The sequence below is a fragment of the Gorilla gorilla genome, chromosome 3, assembly GCF_029281585.2.
Source record: "Gorilla gorilla gorilla isolate KB3781 chromosome 3, NHGRI_mGorGor1-v2.1_pri, whole genome shotgun sequence".
Classification (NCBI taxonomy): domain Eukaryota; kingdom Metazoa; phylum Chordata; class Mammalia; order Primates; family Hominidae; genus Gorilla; species Gorilla gorilla.
This window is the reverse complement of record NC_073227.2, coordinates 70,803,393-70,830,063: the sequence shown is the minus strand read 5'-3', so window position 1 is coordinate 70,830,063 and position 26,671 is coordinate 70,803,393. Positions and strand designations below refer to the sequence as shown.

At 37.5% G+C, this 26,671-nt stretch overlaps 1 protein-coding gene across 14 annotated transcripts in view; it reads right to left on the bottom strand.

The window, feature by feature from the left end:
- Positions 1-26,671, bottom strand: part of CLOCK (clock circadian regulator) — a 119,276-nt gene that overhangs the window by 83,117 nt on the left and 9,488 nt on the right. For 2 of the 14 annotated variants that reach the window (XM_055385058.2, XM_063705282.1), the window contains exon 1: positions 24,860-25,438. The exons of 11 other annotated variants lie outside the window; for them this stretch is intronic. The gene's annotated coding sequence lies outside the window, so the exon portion shown is untranslated. Of the gene's footprint in view, positions 1-492; positions 1,959-24,859; positions 25,439-26,671 lie in introns of those variants that run through there. One more of the 14 variants, XM_055385059.2, reaches the window with a different exon arrangement.

Genomic DNA, 26,671 nt, shown 5'->3' with positions numbered 1-26,671 from the left:
AATTTTCTTGTACTGACAACATTCTCAGAAATGTCAACAATACTTCTTGACACAATATTGAAAGCACTTTAGTGACTCTTCTATCAGAAAAGTACTGCTTAAATATCAACAAAAAAAGACTTTAGAACATTAATTTGGTTCCTTTAGCTTTTCTAATTTAATACCACTGTTTCAGGTCCACATAAAAAACTGAGGGTAAAGTACAGAGATTTCCCATTGACTCCATTAATGCACAGCCTTCCCCATATTCAACATTCCCCACCAGAGTGGTACATTTACTACAACTGACAAACCTACACTGACACATCCTTATCACCCAAAATTTTAGGCTTCACTCTTAGTGCTGTACATTTTATGAATTTGGACAAACATAATGGCATGCATCCACTATCATATCACACCGAATAGTTTCATTGGCCTAAAAGCCCTCTGTGCTCCGCATATGCATCCCTCCCCTCACTAACCCCTACACCACATTCATTTTTTTATTACCTCCATAATTTTGCCTTTTCCAGAATGTCATGAAGTTGGAATCATACAATATGTAGTAGCCATTTCAGACTGGCTCCTTTCACTTAGTGAATACACATTTAAGATTTCTCCATGTCTTTTCACGGCTTGATAATTTCTTTTTGGCACTGAATGATATATTCCATTGTCTGAATATACCACAGTTTATCCGCTCACATAATGAAAGACATTTTGGTTGCTTCCAAGTTTTGGCAATTATTGAAAAGGATGCTATAAACTTCCATATAAAGATTTTTGTATGGATAGAAACTGTCAATTCTTTGGTTGCTAGATCATATGGTAAGACTATGTTTAGTTTCGTAAGAACCTGCCAAACTGCCTTTCAATGAGGCTGTACCATTTTGCATTCTAACCAGCAATGAATGAGAGTTCCTGTTGTTCCACATCCTCACCAGCACTGGATGTAGTCAGTATTTTGGATTTTCACCATTCAAATATGTATGTCGTAGTATCTCATTTTAATTTGCATTTCCATGATGACAGATGATACGGTGCATCTTTTCACATGCTTCTTGAGGTTTGTATATCTTCTTTGGTAAGGTATCGGTCAGCGTACCTGGCCCATTTTTTAACTGGTTTGTTGGTTCTCTTACTGTTAAGTTTTAAGAGTCCATTGTGTACTTTGGATAAAAGTCCTTTATCAAATATGTCTTTTGCAAATCTCTTCAAGTCTGTGGTTTGTCTTTTTATTCTTTTGATAAGTACCTTTCACAGAGCAGACATTTTTAATTAAATTTAATTTTTTCTAACACAGAATACATCTTTGATGTTGAGGATAAAAACTTGCCGCCAAACCCAGTCATCTAGATATTCTCTTACGTTATCTTCTAGGAGTTTTTTACTTTTACAATTTACATTTAGGTCTCTGATCCATTTTGAGTTAATTTTTATGAAGGGTATAAGGTCTGTTCAGATTCATTTTTTTGCACATAGACAGTTGTTCTGGTACCATTTGTTGAAAACTATCTTTTCTCCATTGTATTGTCTTTGTTCCTCTGTGAACCATTAGTTGACTATGCAATCATGAATTGCATTAACAATGTTTCAGGACAGACTGTATATATGACAGTGGTCCCATAAGATTATAATGGAGCTGAAAAATTCCTATTGTCTAGTGACTTTATAGCTGTTGTAGCCATTCATAACATTGTAATGCCAATTACTTTTTAAATACATTTAGTGTAGTCTAAGTGTACAGTGTATATAAAGTCTATAGTAGTGTACCCTAATGTCCTAAGCCTTCACATTCAATCATCACTCACTCACTGACTCACCCTACGCAACTTCCAGCCCAACAAGCTCCATGGTAAGTACTCTATATAAAGTATACCATCATCTTTTAAACTGTATATTTACATTCCTTTTCTATATTCAGATACAAACTCTGTTACATTAAAATTACCTATAGTATTCACTACAGTTAACATGCTGTACAGTCTAGTAACAGTAGGCTACACCATACAGCCTAGGTGCAGAGCAGGCTATACATCTAAGTTTGTGTAAATATACTCTATGTTATTTGAACAATGACAAAATCATCCAACAATGCATTTCTCATCTCAGAATGTATCCCTGTCATTAAGTGACACATGACTGTACTGATGTGGATCTATTCCTGGTCTCTCTATTCTGTTCCACTGATCTATTAAAATATTTGTCTATGCTTTCACCAATACCACACTGCTTGATGACTGTAGTTGTAAAGTAAGTCTTGAAGTCAGGCAATGTTGGATCTCCAATTTTGTTCTTTTCTTTCAATTTTAAGTTGCCTATTCTGGGTCTTTTGCCTCTCCATATAAACTTATTGGAATCAGTTTGTTAATATCTACAACAAACTGCAATTTTGACTAGAATTATATTCAGTCAACAAATAAAATTGTGAAGAACTGACATCTTGTTAATATAGTCTTCCTATCCATGAACATCTGTTATTTAGTTCTTGTTTATCAGTTTTGAAGTTTTCTTTGTACATATTTTATATATATTTTATTAGATTTATACCTAAGTATTTATTTTGGGAGATATTAATGTAATGGTATTGTGTTTTTAATATTAGAATTCCACTTGTTCACTGCTGGTATATAGGACTATAATCTACTTTTGCATATTAAGCTTGTATCCTGCTACCTTGTGCTTATTGGTTCCAGTTTGTCAATTCTTTTGGATCTTCTATATAGACAATAATATCATCTTGCAAACAAAATGAGTTTTATTTCTTCTTTCCCAATCAGTATACATTTCATTTCATTTTCTTATCTTATTGCATTAGCTAGAACTTCCAGTATGATGTGAAAAGGAGTGGTAAAACAGGACATCCTTATCCTGTTCCTGATCTTACTAGGAATCTTAAGTTCTAGATTCTCACCATTACGTAAAACGTTAGCTATAGTTTTATTCTCACATTCATAAAATACTTTTAATCTTCCATTCATATCCCAATACCAACACCTAATTCAGTGACGCTCTTTACTGCATTTAAGCTGTTATGTCCCCTTACCTCTTTTGAAAAAATTATGATTTACCACTCTGAAGCACAATTCACATACTATAACACTCACCCATTTAAAACCTACAATTCAGTATTTTTTAGTGTATTTACAGAGTTGTGCAACTATCACTACAATCTAATTTTAGAACATTTTTATCCCCCCCCCACTTTGCTGAGCTGTAGATTTTTTTAATAGATGTTCTTTCTCAAGTTGAAGAAGTTCCTCTCTATTCCAAGTTTTACAGTTACAGAGTTTTTTTTTTTTAATCATGAATGGGTGTTGGGTTCTGTCAAATGTTTTTTAAACATCTATTGATATGATCATATGATTTGGTTTTCTTTAGCCAGTTAATGTAATGGATTAATTTCTTACATGCCTTGGATAAATCCCACTTGATCACAACATATAGTTCATTTTATAAATGTTGAATTTGATTTGCTAATATTTTGTTGGGGATTTTTGTATCTATGTTCATAAGAGATATTGGTCTACAGTTTTCTTTTCTTGCAATATCTTTGTCTGGTTTTAGGATTAGAGTAATACTGGCCTCACAGAATAAGTTAGAAAGTATTCCCTCTGCTTCTGTCTTGCAAAAGAGAATGTTAACATTGGTGTAATTTCTTCCTTAAATGTTTGGTAGAATTAGAACTCACCAATGAACCCATCTGGACCTGGTGATTTCTATCTTAAAAGATTATAAATAACTGTTGACTCAATTTAATAGATATAGGCCTATTCAGATTGTCTACTTCTTGTATGACTTTTGGCAGATTGCGTCCTTCAAGGAATTGGTCCATTTCATCTAGGTTATCAAATTCGTGGGCACAGAGTTGTTCATACTATTCCTTTATATTTTTAATATAAATGGAAATCTGTTATGATTTCTACTTTCATGTCTTCTATTAGTAATATTAGCGTATCCTTTTTCCTTAGCCTAGCTGGAAGCACATCAATTTTATTAATCTCTTCAAAGAACCAGCTTTTGGTTTTGTTGATTTTCTCTATGATTTCTTGTTTTCCATTTCACTGGCTGTTTTGTTTGTTTTGAGATGGAATCTTGCTCTGTCGCCCAGGCTGGAGTGCAGTGACACAATCTCGGCTCACTGCAACCTCCGCCTCCCGGATTCAAGCGATTCTCCTGCCTCAGCCTCCCAATTAGCTGGGACTACAGGCGCCCGACACCACGCCTGGCTAATTTTTTGAATTTTTTGTATTTTTAGTAGAGACGGGGTTTCACCGTGTTAGCCAGGATGGTCTCGATCTCCTGACCTCGTGATCCACCCACCTCTGCCTCCCAAAGTGCTGGGATTACAGGCGCGAGCCACCACGCCCAGCCTCTGCTCTAATTTTTATTGTTTCCTTTCTTCTGCTTACTTTGTATTTAATTTGCTCTACTTTTTGTAGTTTCTTAAGGCAGAAACTTTGGTTTTAGATCTTTACTCTTTTCTATGTATTCCACGCTATAAATTTCCCTCTAGGCATTGCATTTGTTGCATCCCACATATTTTGTTAAGTTGCTTTCATTTTCATTTAGTTCAAAACATTTTTAGATTTCTCTTGATACATCAGTGTAGTGTGGCAAAAAAAGATGAAAATAAAAATTTTTTTAATAGATTTCTTGAGAATCTTTGACCCATGTGTTGTTTAATCTTCAAGTATTTGGGGATTTTCCAGCTGTTACTGATTTCTACTTTAATTATATTGTGGTCTGAGAACAGATACTGTCTGATTTCTATTCTTTTAAATTTGTTAAGGTGTTTTATGGCCCAAAATGTTGTCTCTTGTGGTGAGTGTTCCATGTAGGCTTGAGAAGAATGTGTATCGTGCTGTTGTTGGATGAAGTAGTCTATAGATGTCAATTATATCAAGTTGTTTGACAGCACTGTTGAATTCATCTATGTTTTTACTGGTTTTCTGCCCACTGCATCTGTCCATTTCTGATAATGGGGTATTAAAGTCTCCATTATAAGAGCAGATTAATCTGTTTCTCCTTGCAGTTCTGTTTTTGCCTCACATACTTACATGCTCCACTGTTAGCTGCACAGATGTTTAGGACTACTATATCTTCTTGGAGAACTGACCCATTTATCATTATTTATGCAATGCCCCTCTTTATTCCGGATAACTTCCTTGCTCTGAGAGCTGCTCTGTCTGAAATTAATATAGCTATTCATGCTTTCTTTTGGTTAGTGTTAGCATATTGTATTTTTCTCCATCCATTTTCTTTTAATCTATGTATCTATATTTAAAGTGGATTTTTTTGGTAGACAACATAAAGTTAAGCCTTGATTTTTCATCCACTCTGGCACTGTCTTTTAATTGGTGTGCTGAGATCACTAACATTTAAACTGATCATTGATACAGTTAGATTACTAGCTGCCATATTTGTGATTGCTTTCTGTTCTTTATTCCTATTTTAGTCTTCCAGTCTTTTTCTGCCTGTTGTAGTTTTACATGATTCTATTTTCCTCTCCTTTCTTGGTATACTTTTTTGTTTTTTTGTTTTACTTTTTTTAGTAGTTGCCCTGGAGTTCACAATACACATTTACAACTAATCTAAGTCTACTTTCAAATAACACTAAACCACTTTATGGGTAGTATAAGTACCACGTAATAATCCTAATACCTCCCTCCTATCCTTTGTATCATTCCTGTCATTCATTTCACTTTTACATAAGCGCATACATACATACGTGTATATATAAGCACACATAATTGAATACATTGTTGATAACATTATTTTGGACAAACCATCAGTTAAAAAGATAATGATTTTTCCTTAAGCCTGTTAATGTGGTGGATCACACTGATTTTTGAATATTTAACCTGCCATGTATCCCTAGAATAAACTCTATGTGATTACTATAGTATAAGATTCTTTTGGCCGGCCGGGCACGGTGGCTCACACCTGTAATCCCAGCACTTTGGGAGGCCGAGGTGGGCGGATCATGAGGTCAGGAGATCGAGACCATCCTGGCTAATACAGTGAAACCCCGTCTCTACTAAAAATACAAAAAATTAGCCGGGTGTTACAGGCACGTGCCTGTAGTCCCAGCTACTCAGGAGGCTGAGGCAGGAGAATCACTTGAACCTGGGAGGCAGAGGTTGCAGTGAGCCGAGATCACGCCACTGCACTCCAGCCCAGGCAACAGAGCCAGACTCTGTCTCAAAACACAAAAGATTATTTTTATATTTTGCTGAATTCTATTTGCTAATATTTTGTTAAGGATTTTTGTGTCTCTATAAAGAATATTGGTTTTTAATTTGTTGTTTCTGTTCTGCCTTTGTCTGGTTGCAGTATCAGGATAATACTTGAAATGTTCCCTTCTCTTCTGTTTTTTAGAAGAGACTATGTAGATTAGACTCTGCAGTGAAACCAACTGGGCCTAGAGATATCTTTTTGGGGAGTTTCAGAATTACAAAATCAATTTCCTTAATGGTTATGGGATAGTAGTAGTAGAATGTTGGCTTTTTCATTACTCTCATACATTGCTGGTGGGAGTATAAATTGATATAAACTTTATAGAGAACATTATGTCAATACCCTTAACAAAATTACAAATGTTTTTACCCTTTGGTACAGAAATATAGGGGTTATAACCAGCATTTTAAAAATGAAACATGGTGGGGGGTGGGGAGTCAGATGGCAGGACACCTAGTTATGGTAAAGGGTATTTCCTGAAACTGTTGTTTCAGATATGTGTGTATGAGTGTATTAGGTCGTAACATAAAATATATTTCTTACTATGAGTTGTGGTCATAGAAGTTTCGGAGCTATTGTTTCAGCTTTAAAAGGATAACCTGAGGCAAAAATTATAAGCTGACACTTAGGGAAGGGAGTGTATTATGTCAGGATATGAAGAGAAAGTTAAATAAGGCAGATAAGGAGCCAAAGCAAACGTGAAATATGACATTACCAAGCTATGCAGAGCCATGAGAAAACTGGCCTATTTGGGGTAAATGCAGAGGAGAGAAGATGGGGAGAATTTATCTGACCAGTGCCAAAGAGACATAAGAGATCTGGCAAAGATTTTCCCACAGGGTATTAATCCCTAAACAAAAATGCCAAATATTTATTGTTTTCCTCATGACACCATCTTTGCTTAAAAGGTTGACTGTAGACATTCATTGTGCTCAGACTTCAAAGAACTATATCAGTGCTATGGTCTAAATGTTTGTGCCCCTCCAAAATTCTTATGCTGAAACTTAATCCCCAATGTGATAGTATTAAGACATGGGGCCTTTGGATGGTGATTAGGTCATGAGGGCTCCACCCTCATCAATGAGATTAGTGCCCTTATAAAAGGCCTGAGGGAGCTTGTTCCCCTCCCTTTCCATCATGTGAGGACACAGCAAGAAGGCACCAGAATGGGCCTTCACCAGATACTGCATCTACTAGCACCTTGATTTTGGACTTCCCAGTCTCTAGAACTGTAAACAATAAATTTCTGTTGCTTATAAATTACTCAGACTAAGATACTTTGTTACAGCAGCCAAATGGACTAAGACAACCGACAAGCTATAAGAGGCAGTTCCAATGCCCCTGGATGACACTGAATCCCAGATCATCAATGAGTATCCTCATGTCAATACATTTTCCTCAAGCTAACCTTATATTCTGCCCCCCACCCAATCCAACACCTTTCAAAACATTCTCATACCTGTTTCCTTGGTTTCTCCAGATGCTTATTATTCAAGTCCTGCAATTTTATTTTATTTTACTTTTACTTGATAGGGTTTCGCTCTGTTGCCCCGGCTGCAGTGCAATGGAGCAATCATAATTGACTACCGCCTCAAACTCCTGGGCTCAAGTGATCCTCCCGCCTCAGCCTCTGGAGCAGCTAGAACTACAGGCACACACCACTATACCCAGCCAATTTTTTAAAAAAGTTTTTTGTAAAGACAAGGTCTCACTATGTTGCCCAGGCTGGTCTCAAACTCCTATCCTCAAGCGGTCCTCCTGCCTTGGCTTCCCACAGCACTGGGATTATAGGTGCAAGCCACTGAGCCTGCAGTCCTGCAATTCTTTTTGTATATAGGATAGTTCTTTCCAGAGCAGGGCTTGTAATTCTCTTCTTGGGATGTGCTAAGACCCTGACTATAGTTATTAACCAGAGGATAATGAGTCATAGTAGAGGCAGATCTTAAGAATAAATGTCACTGGACCAGGCGTGGTAGCTCATGCCTATAATCCCAGCACTTTGGGAGGCCAAGGTGGGCAGATCACCTGAGTTGAGGCATTCGAGACCAGCCTGACCAACATGGTGAAAATACAAAAATACAAAAATTAGCCAGGCGTGGTGGTGCACTTCTGTAATCCCAGCTACTCAGGAAGCTGAGGCAGGAGAACCAATTGAACCCGGAAAGCGGAGACCGCAGTGAGCCGAGATTGGCCACTGCACTTCAGCCTGGGTAACAGAGCAAAAATCTGCCTCAAAAAAATAAAAAATAAAAATAAAAATAAATAAACGTCATTGAACATTTATGGGGTCACTGCACAGTCTTCAAGCAATGATGACAGGTGGGGTGGCAGGGGGTCTTTCCTCTGCCAAAGGGAAATGGGATGCTTCTCCTTGCCAGGAAGCTTCAGCACGAATTGTAGGATTAAAAATTCTGAAGTACAGGGATCCACTCTTTCCCTATTAGGGCCCTGACTTAGACACACAACACCTGCAAAGGTTGCATATTTAGTCTTCTCTGCAGTTGTATCACCTTAATAATCCGATTCAAGGCCAACATTTTAGCATAGTCTCCCTGAAGTCAACAGGATAAGATTCTGTTATCTTATAAAACTGTCATAGAAGCCCTCTGGGTTCCAGAGTATGTCTTAAATTGGCAATTAGTTGTGCTAAATCTAACCACTTTTTTAAGGCCACCAACAAAAACAACCTCATACCACAATCCTTAAAATTATCACTGCCCCCACACCGATCAAGTGAAGTATCTGTTTTCTTCCAAAACCTTGACTTCTACGAGCCTCACTCCCATTAATTACAGATGAAAGCTTTAGAATTACAATGCCAACTGTATCCAAGGGTCATCAACACCTCATTTACTAACAGCAATAGTTTCCCCTAATATGCAGATGAACTGGTGAAAATTCAACTCCAAAAATGTCATTATGAGGATCTGCTTTTGTAGTATGAACTACTCCTAGAAAACAACACCTGAGGCAAAACAGACTGTTGACACAGGTATCCCACAGCTTCAAATTTATATTAATTTTACAATATACATTTAAAATAAATAAATCCACAATAGACATACAGGGTTTTTCTCCCTCCCAAATCTTTTTAATACTAAGGTTCAGTTCTAAGGAAACAAAGTGAGGTAATGTTAAACTCATACAAGCTACAAATTTTAGAGGTATTTTAAATACTCTTTCTCCCTTACTCCTTCACAATTTTCCCAATTCTGTGACTGGAATTAATCTTCATAAACTCCTCCTCCCATCCCCTGCCTCCAGCACCAGCCCTCTTGAATCCATCCCTTGCTTTATATCAGAAGACTCTAACATTCATATTTGATCATGTCACTCAAATTCCTTGATATATAAAAATTGCTCCCTATAACAACTCCTTCGTGAACTCCAGATTTAGTCCCCAAGGTTCAGCCTTATCTCCTTCAAGTCTCTCATGATTTAACCTTTTCCATTTACTTGCTATTCCCTACATACATCAAACTTTGTCACACCTCCAAGTCTATGCTCACTGTTTTTTCAGTCTACAATATTTTTACAGATATTCTTACAAAAGTGCAATTTTAACGTTGGTAAAATGGTTTCTTTCTCAAATGTACTAGAAAAAATTCAATTTTAAATGGAACTACAGTAATTTGTGTCCCTTAATTTATCTGTCACATAAATTCAAATTTCTATTTTTTTTGTGTTTTTTTGAGATGGAGTTTCACTCTTGTTGCCCAGGCTGGAGTGCAATGGCACGATCTCAGCTCACTGCAACCCACACCTCCCGGGTTAAAGCGATTCTCCTGCCTCAGCCTCCCAAATAGCTGGGATTACAGGCATGCGCCATCAGGCCTGGCTAATTTTTTGTATTTAGTAGAGACGGGGTTTCAACGTGTTAGTCACAACGGTCTTGAACTCCTGACCTAAGGTGATCCACCTGCCTTGGCCTCCCAAAGTGCTGGGACTGCAGGCGTGCGTCAACACACCTGGCTCAAATTACTATGTTTTATAGAGCTCACCTTATACATTTTAGATGTGTGCTGCTACTCTCAAAATTCTGATTCTTGCTATGGTTATACCATACCATGGTGGTAACACCCCATGAATTATTGGCCTTCACAAATATGCAAAGGAAAGAAATGGGCCTCAGACTCAGACATACTTGAGCAAATTATTCACTTTGCTTGAATTTCAGTTTCCTCGCCTCTGAATTCTCTCTAAATACATCTATGGATGCTATGCAATTTTTACTAATATCTTATATTGATTTGTGCCCATATGGTATGCATATATGAGTGTGTATGTAACTAGACAAACTGATCTTAGTATTTATGTGGAAGAGCAAAAGGCTAAGAATAGCTACAATAATTTGAAGAAGAAAATGGAGAGAGCAGTCCTACAAATAATCAAGCCTTATAACATGGGTCTTTCAAAACAGAGATAGAGAGATCAGAAATAGAGTCATACGTATATTAAAAAGGCAGCATTATAAACAAAGAGGGAAAGAATGGACTATCCATTAATGGTAGAGACAACAGGTACCCAAACAGGGCAAAAAGTTATACCGGATTTCTTTCTTACCACACGTAAACATAAATTCCAAGTGCTTCAGACCCAAATATGAAGGCAAAACATATCAATTTTTAGAAGAAAACACACAATACCTTCATATCTATAGAGGAGAAAATAACTTTCTTAAACTAGCATAAACCTTAAAGGAAAACAAGCCAAGCACAAACTTTAAAGAAAAAAAATAATATATTTGGCTTCATTATAATTCAAATCTGAAATCTAATTTAATTTAAATTTTTAATTTTTCTAATTACCAAAAATATCCCATAAACAAATGAAAAGACAAACCACGGACAGAGAAAATACACCACAGAAGATTAGTATCCAAAGTTCGTAACAAGATACTACATATCAGTAAGAAAAAAAGATAGACAAAAGATACCAACCAGTAATAAACTGTTCTTTTTTTTTTAAAAAAGAAGCATAAAGAACCAATAAACATAAGAAAACATGCTAAACTTCATGAACAGAATAAGTAGTTGGAAAAATAGGTAACTTAAACAGGTATCCTACCCCTTAAGGAACAGTAAGATTAACAGCCATATATTCTTCACCTAGATTCATCAACTGTTAACAATTTGCCACATCTATACACTTTCCACCATATATATGTATGTATTTGTAAATGCACACTTTCCCTCTCTCATATATACGTATGCATCTCCATATACAACATACAAACATGCACATGTACACACACAAACACACACACTCATTTACTTCTGAACCATATAAAATGACTAACTCTAAGCTTGAAAGCAAGGAAGCTATCAAAACCTAATATGGTCATATAAAAAAGATTTAGAAGCAAATCTGAAGGGGCTCCTACTGGCCAGAGACAGGCCAGGTTGAATAAAAAGAAATTGTGAGGCACGGTAACATATAATGTGTATTGTTTAGCATAAGACAAACGAACAGGCTGGGTGCAGTGGCTCACACCTGTAATCCCAGCACTTTGGGAGGTGGAGGCGGGCGGACCGCGAGGTCAGGAGATCGAGACCATCCTGGCTAACATGGTGAAACCCCGTCTATACTAAAAATAAAAAAAAAAATTAGCTAGGCATGGTGGTGGGCACCTGTAGTCCCAGCTACTTGGGAGGCTGAGGCAGGAGAATGGCATGAATCTGGGAGGCGGAGCTTGCAGTGAGCGAGATCGCACCACTGTACTCCAGCCTGGGAGACAGACCCAGACTCTGTCAAAAACAAACAAACAAACAAAACCAGACAAGCGGACAAATGTAGAACTCTCACTTGTGACCAAACAGTAGCTAGAGTATCAAGTCAACCCTCAGGGTACAGAACAGTCATCACTATTTACACCTTCTTGGCCCAATGGACCCTTTATGTTTTGAAGTCATCTTATTAATTATTTATACGAGAATAAAGGGATAATAAAAAAAAATTGACACTGAAAAATTAAACATATCACAACCAAATTTTTATTCCATTTTTTGAGGCTTTGAAAGTGTATCTACATGACATGGGTAATGTCCTCTGAATGCAACTGACTGATCATCCATGCATGAATCTGGAACATAATCATCCTGTACTGCTTCCAGGTTTCACATACATCTCTAATACCTCTCCAGATACATCTCTACATACATTTCAAATATATTTCTAATACTTCTCCAGATTTCTAATACATACCTGTAATTTCATATCAGCTTATCAATATTTCTACTCTTCTTGCAATTTCATCATAAAAATTGAAGAATTTTTGAAACCTTTGACGGCTTATAATTTTATTGAAGAGTGGATACCATCTTTTTTTGCTCCAAAACTGTAAAACATTCTTGTTTTTAAGCATCAATTAAAATGAGCAATCCAACAACTTTTTTCTTTTTAAATAATCTATTTCCTTCCAGTCACCTTTGTTACATGTCTTTAGCATCACAAATTGTTATCCAGTAAATTCTGGCATGCAGACACCATAAAAGATGTAAGAACATATCATTTTAGCAAAACAGGATGGTGTAAGGCTCATCAGAAAATATTCATACCCGGCCGGGCATAGCAGCTGATGTTTGTAATCCCAGTACTTTGGGAGGCTGAGGCGGGCGGATCACTTGAGGCCAGGAGTTTGAAGACCAGCCTGGCCAACACAGCAAAACCCGTCTCTACTAAAAATACACACACAAAAAAAAAATTAGCTGAGCATGGTGGCACCAGCCTGTAATCCCAGCTACTCAGGAGGCTGAGGCAGAATTGCTTGAGCCTGGGAGGCTGAGAGTGCAGTGAGTGGAGATCACACCACTGCACTCCAGCCTGGGCAACAGAGTGAGACTCTGTCTCAAAAAAACAAAAACAAAAACAAAAAATAAGAAAAAAGAAAATATTAATACCTATTAAATGACTGACTAGACAAGAATAACTATATTTATATTTTTACACTCAGAAATATAATTCTTCATGCATTGATTTCTGAGTTTGAGAAAATTCACCTATTATATGAATAAGTGCAGCCTGAGATTTTGCTTAATTCATTTGACCTAGTTTTACTTTTTTATTTTAAATTATACCTACCACTTACATTTGTGGTTCACAGAAAATTTCTACTGGACAATGATGGTCCAGTGATTCACATGAAATTTCTATTGAATAAAGCCTGAGGTGCATTTATTTTTCTTTTTTGCATTTATGTGCTGGTTTGTCAAAGAGATGTGAAACATCTTCCTGTAATTTTTCCTCTTTGCCATAATGGGCAGAAATGAAAATTTCTAAATTCTCAACTGTTTCTAATAAAAGCTGAAAGCGGCCTACAATGATGATATCTCCAGACTTATAACTTCCAGAAAGATGATATAATACTTTGGGAAATGCAAAAATCTTAAAAACAAAAAAAAATACAATAGTGACAATTTATTTCCATATTCTATCACTCTCCTAGGTGATTCCATCATTTTTCCATTTTCATATTATCTTTTAGGAGGGATAGAAATAATTGATGAGTAATTTGTTATGAATGAAATGAAACAAATCTTAGTAATGAAACAAGTCTTAGAATGATGAAATCACAATCCTTAAAGCTACAGGAATATAACCAATGAAAGATAGAATGAGTTTTATTCAGTTTTTAAAAAGAAAATTTTGGCTGTGCACAGTGGTTCATGTCTGTAATCACAGCCCTTTGAAAGGACAACATGGGAGGATCACTTGAGGTTGGGAGTTCGAGACCAGCTTAGGCCACATACCCTGTTCTTTAGAAAAAATTTTAAAAAAGAAAAGCAGCCAGACATGGTGGCACACGCCTACAGTTCTAGCTACTCAGAAGTCTGAGGCAAGAAGATCGCATGAGCCCAGGAATTGGTAATTATGATAAGCTATGATCACACCACTGCACTCCAGCCTGGGTAACAGAGCAAGACCTTGTCTCTAAAAAAATAAAATAAAATAAATGAATAATAAAAATTTTTTTTTGAGACAGAGTTTCGCTCTTGTTGCCCAGGCTGGAGTGCAATGGCACAATCTTGGCTCACTGCAACCTCCGCCTCTCGAGTAGCTGATTACAGGTGTCCACCACCATGCCCAGCTAATTTTTTGTATTTTTAGTAGACACGGGGTTTCACCATGTTGGCCAGGCTGGTCTCGAACTCTTGGCCTAAAGTGATCCACCCGCCTCGGCCTCCCAAAGTGCTGGAATTACAAGCATGAGCCACCACACCTGGCCAAATAAAAAAAATTTTTAAAGTATATGTTACCTTTCTTCTTTCAAAGGCCTTTAAGAAAAAATGAGTCAAGAAATTATTAGTCCTTCCATAGTTAGAACTGCTCAAAAAAAAAAAAAAAATTCCAGTGTGTACTGATGGTATGCCAAGGGTTAATACGAAAATGTTTAACTATAGGTTGAGTATCCCGAATACAAAAATCCAGAATCTGAAATGCTCCAAAATATGAAACTTTTTGAGCAATGACATGACACTCAAAGGAGCATTTCAGATTTCAGATTTTCGGGATACTCAACTGAAAAGTATACTATAAATATTCCACAATCTGAAAAAATACGAAATCTGAAACGCTTCTAATCCCAAGCATTTCAGATATTCAACCTGTAACAGGAAATTTACAAAGCATTTTCCTTGACTGGCCTGTCAAACTGTATTTCAAGGTAGGCAAAGGGACCAAAGTACTGAAAGCTACTCCTTTAAAGAAAAATTTCAACTAAGAAGAACAAAAGAAATGACATAAATAGGCAAAAATCATCAATCCTAAAAACCATCAGGAGAAAAAGTAATGGTAAATTTCACAATGGATCATACTGTCACCAACTGAATTCACTGATCAATCTTAACATCTTTAACACTGGGACAACCACATATCATGATATAACATGTAGTAATAGTACTACTTACAGAATATTCTTGTTAAGAGTCAAACTAGAATCTATGAACCTTTAGATCATACATTCTCAACAGCAGCAATGTCACATTCAAGAAGGCAAAGAAATCTTAAACAGTAAATTAAGACAGTTTCTCATCCTCCAAATCACACTACTGTGTCTGCCCCCAGGTCTGGGGAAAAGGTGCAGTGTAGACAATAAGGAAAAAAAAAGCTCTAGGCCGGGCACGGTGGCTCACGCCTGTAATCCCAGCACTTTGGGAGGTCGAGGTGGTCAGTTCACGAGGTCAGGAGATCCAGACCATCCTGGCTAACACGGTGAAACCCTGTCTCTACTAAAAATACAAAAATTAGCCGGGCAAAGTGGCAGGCACCTGTAGTCCCAGCTACTCGGGAGGCTGAGGCAAGAGAATGGCATGAACCCGGGAGGCGGAGCTTGCAGTGAGCCGAGATCACACCACTGCACTCCAGCCCGGGTGACAAAGTGAGACTCCGTCTCAGAAAAAAAAAAAGCTCTAAAAACTCCGTAATGAGGCAACAATTAAAAAAAAAAAAGGTTAGAAACACTGCTTCACATCCAATTTCCAGTTACATGAATACAAGAAAGTAATAAGTAAAATGACATCAAAAGGAATAAGAAAATGCAGAATGTGAAACGTTATAAAGAAAAATTGACCCAGTTCCTTCAACACGGAGGGTAAAAAGACTTGGGAGTCTTTACTGTGGTAATCATATTTAGAAATATACTTTAAAATATTAACAGATAAATAATATGTGGAATATACTTCAAAATAGTATTAGAAGAGGGTAAGGAGATTAAGATATAGATGAAACGAGAGGTGTTGAGTAAATAAATCACTAAAAGTAGGTGATGGGTACATAGGAGTTCATTTTACTATTCTATATACTGTTGTATATGTTTAAAACATCCTGTAAAAACAAAAGCATGTTTGGGGCACATTTTGCTTCCTTAGGATATTAGAGAGAACAAAACTATACAACACATAGCTTGCCCATATATTTTCTATCAAAGGTGATCTACAAACTGATGTCATTCCTCTCCCAAATAATACCTTTTTTAAAAAAAGATTCAATCATTATATAGGCATGACCGAAAATGAGAAAATAAAATAAAAATTTTAAAAGACTAAAAAAACATAACTGGGAGGTATGTACCTGATTCAAATCCTGATACAAATAAAGCAACAAAAAGGCATTTTTGAAAAAGCTGAATATGAACTAGGTGTTTTATGATATTAAGGAAGTATCGTTAATTTTGTTAGGTGTGGTAATGATACCGAGATTATGAAAGAAAATATCACCTGGGTGTGGTGGCTCATACCTGTAATCCCAGCACTTTGGGAGGCCTAAGTGAGAGGATCAGTTGAGGCCAGGAAATCGAGAACAGCCTTGGCAACATAGCGAGATCTCATCACTACCATAAAATTTAAAAAATTAGCTGGGCATAGTGGCACACGCCTATTATCTCAGTACTTTTGGAAGACCACTTGAGCCTAGGAGTTCAAGGCTGCAGTGAGCTATAATTGGGCTACTGCACTTCAGCCTGAGCAACACAGCAAGACCCTGTCTCTCAAAAAAAAAAAAAAAAAACAAAAACCTATGTTTTAAAATAAATATATTGAGGCCAAGGGCAGTGGCTAACGCCTGTAATCCCAGCACTTTGGGAGGCTGAGGTGGGTGGATCACCTAAGGTCAGGAGTTCGAGACCAGCCTGACCAATAGAGTGAAACTCCATCTCCACTAAAAATACAAAATTAGCCAGGCCTGGTGGTGCATGCCTGTAATCCCAGCTACTTGGGAGGCTGAGGCAGGAGAATCACTTGAACCCAGGAGGCAGAGGTTGCAGTGAGCCGAGATCATGCCATTGCTCTCCAGCCTGGGAAACAAGAGCAAAACTCCACCTCAAAAAAAAAAAAAAATTAATTAATTAAATATATTGAAGTATTTAAGGGTGAAGTGACTATTTCCTTCATCCCCCCCTCACTGCCTTATTTTAAAGAAACCTGGGGAGTGAATGAGATGATGATGGTGATAAACACTCATGTTTGCCACCCCTCCATGCAGAAAGTCTGTGCAGATGAGCACATAAAAACAAACAAAAAAGAATAAATCTATAAGACAATGAAAAGAACAGAGAGAAAGTGTTTACAATAGATTTCTGGAGAACAGAAAGCAGACCCAAGTGTGTTAAGTTTAAACAGAACTAAGTGAAGCACAGCCCAAAATCTACACATGAAAGGACTACAGTGGAGGTCTAAGTCAATCTTTCAGAGATTCTAGGCTCCCCTCAATGACTAAGCAAGGGCCAGTGTCACCTGTAGGTACAAAAAGTGAAATACTCTTTTTTTCCTAAAGACAGTTAACAAACTGAACAGAAAGAAACTGGGTCTTCTGGTGTGAATGTCAGTATCTGTAGAGCCCATTTCTATATGGCAATTGGAAAGCTCCGAAGCCTAAAAACAGGTTCCCTGATCTTTTGCCCTAAACCTAACTTGCCAGCAAACAAGAGATGCTCCAACTATGCACAAAGAGTTGCCAAACAGTCTTCTCATTCCAAGATGGCAATTAGAAAACAAGTCCATGACTACAATCCAGGAAACCAACAGCAGTACCTAATACAATCAAGATGGTCCTTTAGCAAGAACCATGAACTAACAATAAGGATCCCCAGACATACAAGAAACAACACCTAGAAAAAGACCAAGATAAAGATATTATCTATTTTTTTAGTTTTTAAAAGAGACAGTCTTACTTTGTTGCCCAGGCAGGAGTGCAGTGACACAATCATAGCTCACTACAGCCTCGAACTCCTGAGCTCAAGTGATCTTCCTGCCTCAGCCTCCCAAGTAGCTAGGACTATAGACATGCACGACCATGCTCAACTAATATTTTAATTTTCTTGTAGAGATGGGGTCTCATTATGTTGCCTAGGCTAGTCTCAAACTCCTAGCTTCAAGCAATCCTCCCACCTTAGCCTCCCAAAGTACTGTTATTAAAGGCATGAGCCACTATGTCCCGCCCAGACCAAGACAAATAAATAGATTAAACTGACTTCAAAAAAATCACAGTTTATTCAGGACATAGAAGAAATCTCAAAATAGAACAAAATATTCTCAAAGGACTACTGAAGATACCGCATTCAATTAAACAAAAATAGGTATATTTAAGAAATAATAATACAAGAGTCCACTATGCCAAGAACTGTTACAAATGCTTAACAAATATGAACTCCTTTACTCACAAGGTAGGTATTATTATCCTCATTTTGTAGACTAGAAACTGAGGACAAAGAGATTAATCATTTGCCCATTGTCATGGTTTTGAAGTTGTGGAGCTGGGATCTAAACCCACACAGTCCGGAAGTCTGGTTCCATTGTGAATGCTTTTAGCTACTATCCTGTGTTGTCTCTTGAAATGATACCAGCAGAAAATAAGCAAAAGCTACTCATTAATAATTTATAAACATTCGCAGGTCAGAAACATACAATTGAAAACATATGTCAAAATACAGAATAAAAAAGACAGAAAACTTGAGAAAAGAGATAAAGAAATGAGGATCAATCAAGAAAGCCAATATTCTGCTAGTAAGTATCCCAAAATGGACAAACATAGACTAAGAAATATTACCAAGGAAATAATAAAAGAACATTTTCCATAACTGAAGGGAGACACTTGCATTTCAACTGAAAGGACCTACTGAGTCCAGCAAAGAATGACAAAAACAATTCATATCTAAACACATAATTATAAAATTCCATAACTACGAAGGACAAAGATACTAAAGCTTATCTTTGTGAGTGAGGGAAAGGATCATTTAGAAAATAACAAGACAGAATAGCATCAGACATCTTACCATCTTGATGCTCAACAGAATAGAGCAAAAACCTCTAAGTTGTAAGAGAGAATTAATTTGAATTTAAATTTCTACACCCAGCCAAACTATCAAGCAATTATGACCCAGGCCAAAGCTATTTTCAAACATGCAAGAATTCACAATATTTACATTGTAAATACTCTGTATACTGAAGTTAATTTAAAATACATTCAAAGCAGGATGCAGTGGCTCATGCCTATAATCCCAGCACTTTGGGAGGCCGAGGAGGGTGGATCACTTGAGATAAGGTGTTTTAAGACCAACCTGGCTAACATGGTGAAACCCTGTCTCTATTAAAAATACAAAAATTATCAAGGCATGGTGGCAAACGCCTGTAATCCCATCTACTGCGGAGGTTGAAGCAGAAGAATCAGCTGAACCCAGGAGGTGGAGGTTGCAGTGAGCCGAGATTGTGCCCCTGCACTCCAGCCTGGGAAAAAGAGCAAGACTCCATCGCAAAAAAAAAAAAAAAAAAAGAGTAAATACATTCCAGCTAAAAAAGGAAGAATGCTATAAAAGAGGAAGATGTAGCATCTAAGAAACAGTAAATCTAACCAGAAATGCAGACACGGAATAGCTCAGAATGGCATATATACAGCAGCTTCCAACCTGTCAAGACTGAAGCAGGAAGTAGGAGGGCTCTAAGAGTGATATCTCCAGGAAAAGGCATTCCACCTAACAGTTAATAGATATTATGATCCAAGCAGGAAAAACATCTGAGAATATGATAAAGGTATATATTTCTCTAAAGAAAAAAAGACAATTACAAACTGTGGGAGGAAAAGATGAACAAAAAGTCATCTAGAATATAAAGCAATCTAGCGGCATGATTTCGAAAAACTGATGAAGAACAAGAAGAAATAAGTAAATATTTTATTTCTTGAGTTCCACTAGCATTATGACTTTAGACCCATAGAAAAAAAAATAGCCCTAGCACTATAATTAAGTAAAGTGTAAGTGAGCTAAATCCTCATCTTTCTTAGCAGTGAGTCAATAGATATAATTTGAAGTTAGTAAATCAAGAAATAAAAGCAGATCTTAACAACAACAAAAGCCTAGGAGGCTTTACTGGAGAATTCTATCAATCATTTAAAAGAATTAACCAGGCCAGGCGTGGTGGCTCGTATCTGTAATCCCAGCATTTTGGGAGGCCGAGAAGAGTGGATCACAAGGTCAAGAGATCGAGACCATCCTGGCCAACATGGTGAAACCCCGTCTCTATGAAAACTACATCAATTAGCTGGGCGTGGTGGTATGCGCCTATAGTCCCAGCTACTCTGGAAGCTGAGGCAGGAGAATCGCTTGAACCCAGGAGGCAGAGGTTGTAGTGAGTCGAGATCACGCCACTGTATTCCAGCCTGGCGACAGAGCAAGACTTCGTCTCAAAAAAAAAAAAAAAAAAAAAAAAAGGAATTAACCCAATCCTCCTCAAACTCTTCCAAAGAACTAAAATGGGAGAGAACATTTCCAAACTCATTCTAAAAAGCCACCATTACCCTGATATAAAAACCAGACAAAGATACCACAAGAAAAGAAAACCACGGTAATAACCATAATGAATAGTGATTTTTTAAATCTTCAAAAAAAAAAACAAAAAACAAAAAAACCCCCAGCAAACCAAATTCAACAGCACATTAAAATGATTATATACCATGACCAAGTGGGATTTATACCAGAAATTCAAGGATGGTTCACCATACAAAAATCAATTAGGGTAATATACCACATTAATAAAATGAAGCACAAAAACCACATGATTCCAACTGACGAACAAATGCATTTGACAAGATTCAACACCCTTCCATGATAAAAACACTCAATAAATGAAGAATAGAAGGAAACTACCTCGACATAATAAACACCATATATGAATATCCCACAGCTAACATCCTATTCAATGGTAAAAGACTGAACACTTCTCCTAGGATTAGGAGCAAGTCGAGGATGCCCACTCTCATCACTTCTATTCAACACAGTACCAGAAGTCCTAGATAGAGCAATTAGGCAAGAAGAATAAATAGAAGGCACTCAAATAAGAAAGAAAATTATCTCTGTATACAGATGACATGATTTATATGCAGAAAGCCCTAAAGAAGAATCCACAAAAAAACTGTTAGTACTAATACATGATTTCAGCAAAGTTTCAGGATCCGAAATCAACACACAAAAATCAGTTGCGTTTCTATATACCAAAAATGACCAACTGGAAAGGAAAATTTAAAAAAAAAAAATCCCAATTTACTATAGTATCAAAAGAGGAAAGGCAAACCATGGTGGCTCAAACCTGTAATCCTAGCACTTTGGGAGGCCAAGGTGGGAGGACTGCTTGAAGCCAGGAATTTGAGACCTTATCTCTCTATAAAAATACCAAAAAATTAGCCGAGCGTGGAAGCATATACTTTTAGTCCCAGCTTCTTGGGAGGCTGAGGCAGGAGGATCATTTGAGCCCAGGAGTTCAAGGTCACAGTGAGCCATGACTGTGCCACTGCACTCCAGCCTAGGTGACAGAGACCCTATCTCTTTAAAAAAAGAAAAAGGGCCGGGTCGGGGGGGTAGTGTGGATAAAAATACTAGGAATAAACTTAACCAAGGAGATAAAAGACTTGTACTCTGAAAACTACAAAACATTGCTAAAAGAAATCAAAGAGAGAATACAAATAAATGGAAAAACATTCCGTGTTTTTAAACTGAAAGAGTTAATACTGTTAAAATGTCCATACTACCTAAAGCAATCTATAGATTCAATGTAATCCCTGTCAAATTCTCAATGACATTTTTTTGCAGAAATAGAAACAAAACCATCCTAAAATTCATACAGAATCTCAAGGGACCCCCAAGTAGCCAAACCAGTCTTGAAAAACCACCAAAAATTTGGAGGCCTCATACTTTCTTATTTCAAAACACACTACAAAGCAACAGTAATCAAGACAGTGTGGTACTGACATAAATACAGAGCTACAGACCAATGGAACAGAACAGAAATAAACCCTTGCACATACCACCAAATGACTTGCAACAAGGGTGCCAAGACTACCCAATGGAGAAAAAAACAGTCTCTACAACAAACAGTGTTGGGAAAACTGAATATCCACATGCCAAAGAATGAAGCCAAAATATGATATTACTAATTTATTTTATGATGACCTAAAAGTTTTGATCTCCGAATATTTCTTCAACACTTTTTAATTAAGTATTTTAGATATATATTAGAATATTTTTCTGCCTAGAAAGTAATTCAAACCATTGCACTGACTAAAGATTTTTGGGATTGTTTGTAAATCCGTGAAAAAGTGCTTAAGGCCAGGCATAGTGGCTCGTGCCTGTAATCCCAGCACTTTGGGAGGCCAAGGCAGGTGGATCACCTGAGGTCAAGAGTTTGAGACCAGCTTGGCCAACATGGTGAAACCCCGTCTCTACTAATAACACAAAAATTAGCCAGGCATGGTGGCACACGCCTGTAATCCCAGCTACTCGGGAGGCTGAGGCAGGAGAACAGCTTGAACCTGGGAGGCAGAGGTTGCAGCAATCCAAGATTGCGCCACTACACTCCAGCCTGGGCAACAGAGTGAGACTCCATCTCAAAAAAATAAAACAAAAACAAAGTGCTTGTTTAAGATGCAGGAGAGTGGATACTTGTTTACTAAATTCAAGACACACTACAAAACTTTTGCTTTTCAGTAAACTCTCGATGTTTTCCTTTTTGCCTGTGTCTTAAAACATTAATGTATAAAGAACCCAATAGTAATAAAATGTTTTGTACATGTTTGCCATTTAATCTAGCTTGTACTACCCTATGATTAACAGCACTGAAGTAATTAATAATTACAGTTGTAATATGCAGCGAGTCAAGTGGAGCATCAGTGGAACAATACCAAACTTGAAACGAGTGCTTATTCTACTCTCAACTATCACCAAGCCAATCCTCCTCAAACTCTTCCAAACAACTAAATGTGAGAGAACATTTCCAAACTCATTCTAAAAGGCCAGCATTACCCTGATATCAAAATCAGACAAAGATATCACAAAAAAAGAAAGCTACAGCAATAAACCTAATGAATACTGATTTTTTTACCCTTAAAAAAAATACTAGCAAACCAAATTCAACAGCACACAGTCTATGTGCTGTTGTACTGCAGAATCTAATACTCCTGGGTATTTTTGTTATAGCAGCCAAAACTAAGATATCCATTCTATCCTCACATGCTAATAGACTCTAATCCCCTACACCTTGATTTGGTTTTCTCTACAATACAAATATCCATCTAGCATATATTTAACTCACTAGTTTCTCATCTGGTTTCCTCAGTTAGAACATAAGCTCCCTGAAGGCAGGGCTTTGTTCCCCAGCAGACAGAACAGTAGCTGGCACAGAGCAGAATGCTCAATAAATACTTGCTGAATGAACAAGATGAAGACCACCATTAAAGGTATACTAAAAGACTTCAAAGCACTATTGAGAAAAATGAAAGGCCTAAATGAATGGAGAGGTATACTGTGTTCAAGGCTCAAAGGACTCAATGTTGCTATCAGTTTTCTTTAAATTAATCTATAGAGTAAATACAACCCTAAACAAAATCTCAGCAGCCTTTTCCGTATAAAGTGAGAATTTTTTTTTTTTTTTTTTGAGACAGTCTTGCTCTGTCATCCAAGCTGAGTCCAGCAGCACAGTCAATGGCTCACTGCAACCTCAACCTCCTGGGCTCAAGCAATCCTCCCATCTCAGCCTCCTGAGTAGGTGGGATCACAAGCGCATGCCACCATGTCTGGCTAATTTTTTTCTATTTTTTTGGAGAGCCAAAGGCCTCGCTATATTGCCACTACACTCCAACCTGGTCAATACAGAAAGACCTCGTATCAGTATAAAAAAAAATTTTTTTGCTTCTTGATTATGGTGATTACAAGAATGTTTAGGTTTGTCAAAACTCAAGCTGCATACTTAAATTGGGCAGATTTTAACATATATACATTATACCCCAATAAAAATCAATTTTAAAAAATATACATCAAAAACTGAAACCCAACAACAAAATACCTAAAGAACACTACATAAAACAGCTCATAAATATTGAGTATTCTGCATACCTTTAAAAAAATGACAGGGGCCAGCTAAAGCGGCTCATGCCTGTAATCCTAATAATTTGGAAGGTCAAAGCAGGTGGATTACTTGAGCCCAGGAGTTCAAGACAAGCCTGGGCAACAAAGTCAGATCCTATCTCTGCAAAAATAAACGACAATAATAATAAGAATAGGAAATTGTCTGCACTTAGGTAAAATGAACTAGTTTGAAGCAGGCCAATATTCTTACTAAGAACAACTTAAAAAGCTAAATAAATTATAAAAATCATATTTTTAAAGGTAGTGAAGAGCTGTGGAAGCATGGGAAAGAAGAAGGTCTAAAATTCCAGTGATGGGAGAATCTTTTTTTTTTTTTTTTTTGAGATGGAGTCTTGCTCTGTCACCCAGGCTGGAGTGCAGTGGCACAATCTTGGCTCACTGCAACCTCCACCTCAGAGATGGGGAGAATATTTTAAAGGTATTTAGATGACCAGTATCTGTCTTTTCCCTGGGAGTATTTCCTAATTATTGCTTGGGTTAGAGGCTGAAAATTGAGGCCTGACCTGTGTAAAATATTGTTGCTGAGGAACACAGAAGCCAGGACAGCTTTTGGTGTTCACACAGGGCTGGAATAACAAAACTAGGAGACTAATTCTCCTAAAAAGTTTCACGCAAGGACCTCAAGCTTAAAGGTGGTATCTCCCCTCAGCATATTTGCTGAATTTTAAAACCGTGCAGGGTAAAAGGCTACAAAGTCAACTAAAAAACTTCGAAAAGCAAAGTGAAATTTCCTACCTTTGGCATTGCTAAAGGGACAAGACCAACAGGCTTTGAAATGAAAGCCTTAGAAGACAACATCTGAAAAAACAAGGAAAAATAAGGATAGCAAACTATTAAAATAGCAACCCAGCCTCCACATAATTTAAGATGATGGGCTCCTGATATGGGTTGGATGCTTGTCCCCTCCAAATCTCATGATGAAATGTAAATGTAATTCCCAATGTTGGAAGGTGGGCCCAGTAGGAGGCAACTGGATCATGGGGGCAGATCCCTCATGAATGGTTTAGTACCATCTCCTCGGTAATAAGTGAGTTCACACAAGATCTGGTTGTTGAAAAGTCTGGGACCTGCCCCACCTTGCTCTCTTGCTCCCACTCTTGCCATGTGATGCACCTGCTCTCCCTTCACTTTCAGCCATGACTAGAAACTTACTAAGCCTCACTATAAGCAGATGCCAGCACCATGCTTCCTATACACTTTGGAGAACCGTAAGCCAATTAAGCTTCTTTTCTTTATAAATTACCCAGTCTCAGGTATTCTTTTATAGTAATGCAAACAGACTAATACAGCTCCCTAGCCTATCTGCATAGAAAATGAATTTCCCCTTCCCCCACCCCTCTCCCAACCCGGCAAAATGTACCATTACCTGGTAATGCTTACTTAAGTTTTTTACTACAGAATGCCTGGCATTCAATAAAAAATTATGAGACATAAACAAAACAATCAACAGACTTGACCTAACTGACATTTGTAAAACACTCTACCTAACAACAAAACACACATTCTTTTCAACTGCACATGAAGAACACTTACCATGATAGAATATATTCTAGGCCATAAAATAAATCCGAGTAAATTTAAAATTATCTCATTACAATGGAATTAAATTAAAAATAACAATGATCTCTGGAAAATCCTTGAATATTTGAAAACTGTATAACACACTTATAAATAAACTACAGACCCAATAAGACATCAGGAAAGAAATTATAAAGTACTCTGAATGGAATGAAAATGGAAACATATCAAAAACTGGAAACGGCCGGGAGTGGTGGCTCACATCTGTATCCCAGCACTCCAGGAGGCCAAGGAAAGAGGATTGCTTGAACTGAGTTCAAGACCAACATGGGCAACACAGTGACATCCTTGTCTTCAGAAAAAATTGTAATAAACTCTGGCCAGGTGTGGTGGCTTACATCTGTAATCCTAGCACTTTGGGAGGCTGAGGCAAGTGGATTGCCTGAGCTCAGGAGTTGACAACCAGCCTGGGCAACATGGTGAAACCCTATCTCTACAAAAAATACAAAAATTAGCCAGGCATGATGGCACACGCCTGTAATCCCAGCACTTAATAGACTCTGGTGGGAGGATCTCTTGAGCCTGAGACGTCGACACTGTGGTGACCCGTGATTGGGCCACTGCACTAAAGCCTAGGCAACGGAGTGAGACCCAGTCTCAAAAAAATAAAAATAAAAATAAAAAATTAGCCAGGCATGGTGGCACATGCCTGCAGTCCCAGCTACTCAGGAGGCTGAGGTGGGAGGATCACTTGAGCCTGAGAGGTCAAGGCTGCAATGGGCCATGATCACGACACTGTACTGCCTGAGCAGTAGTGAGACCTGTCTCAAAAAACAAATAAATAAATTATAAACAATTAAAGGGAAGTTTATAGCATGCTTATATTAGAAAAGAAAAAAGGTCACAAATCAATGACCTCAGCTTCTATCTTAAGAAACCAGAAAAAGAAAACAAATTAAACCCAAAAGTAAGCTGAGGAAAGGAAATAAAGACCAGGGCAGAAATAAGAAAACCACAGGCAGTCAATTA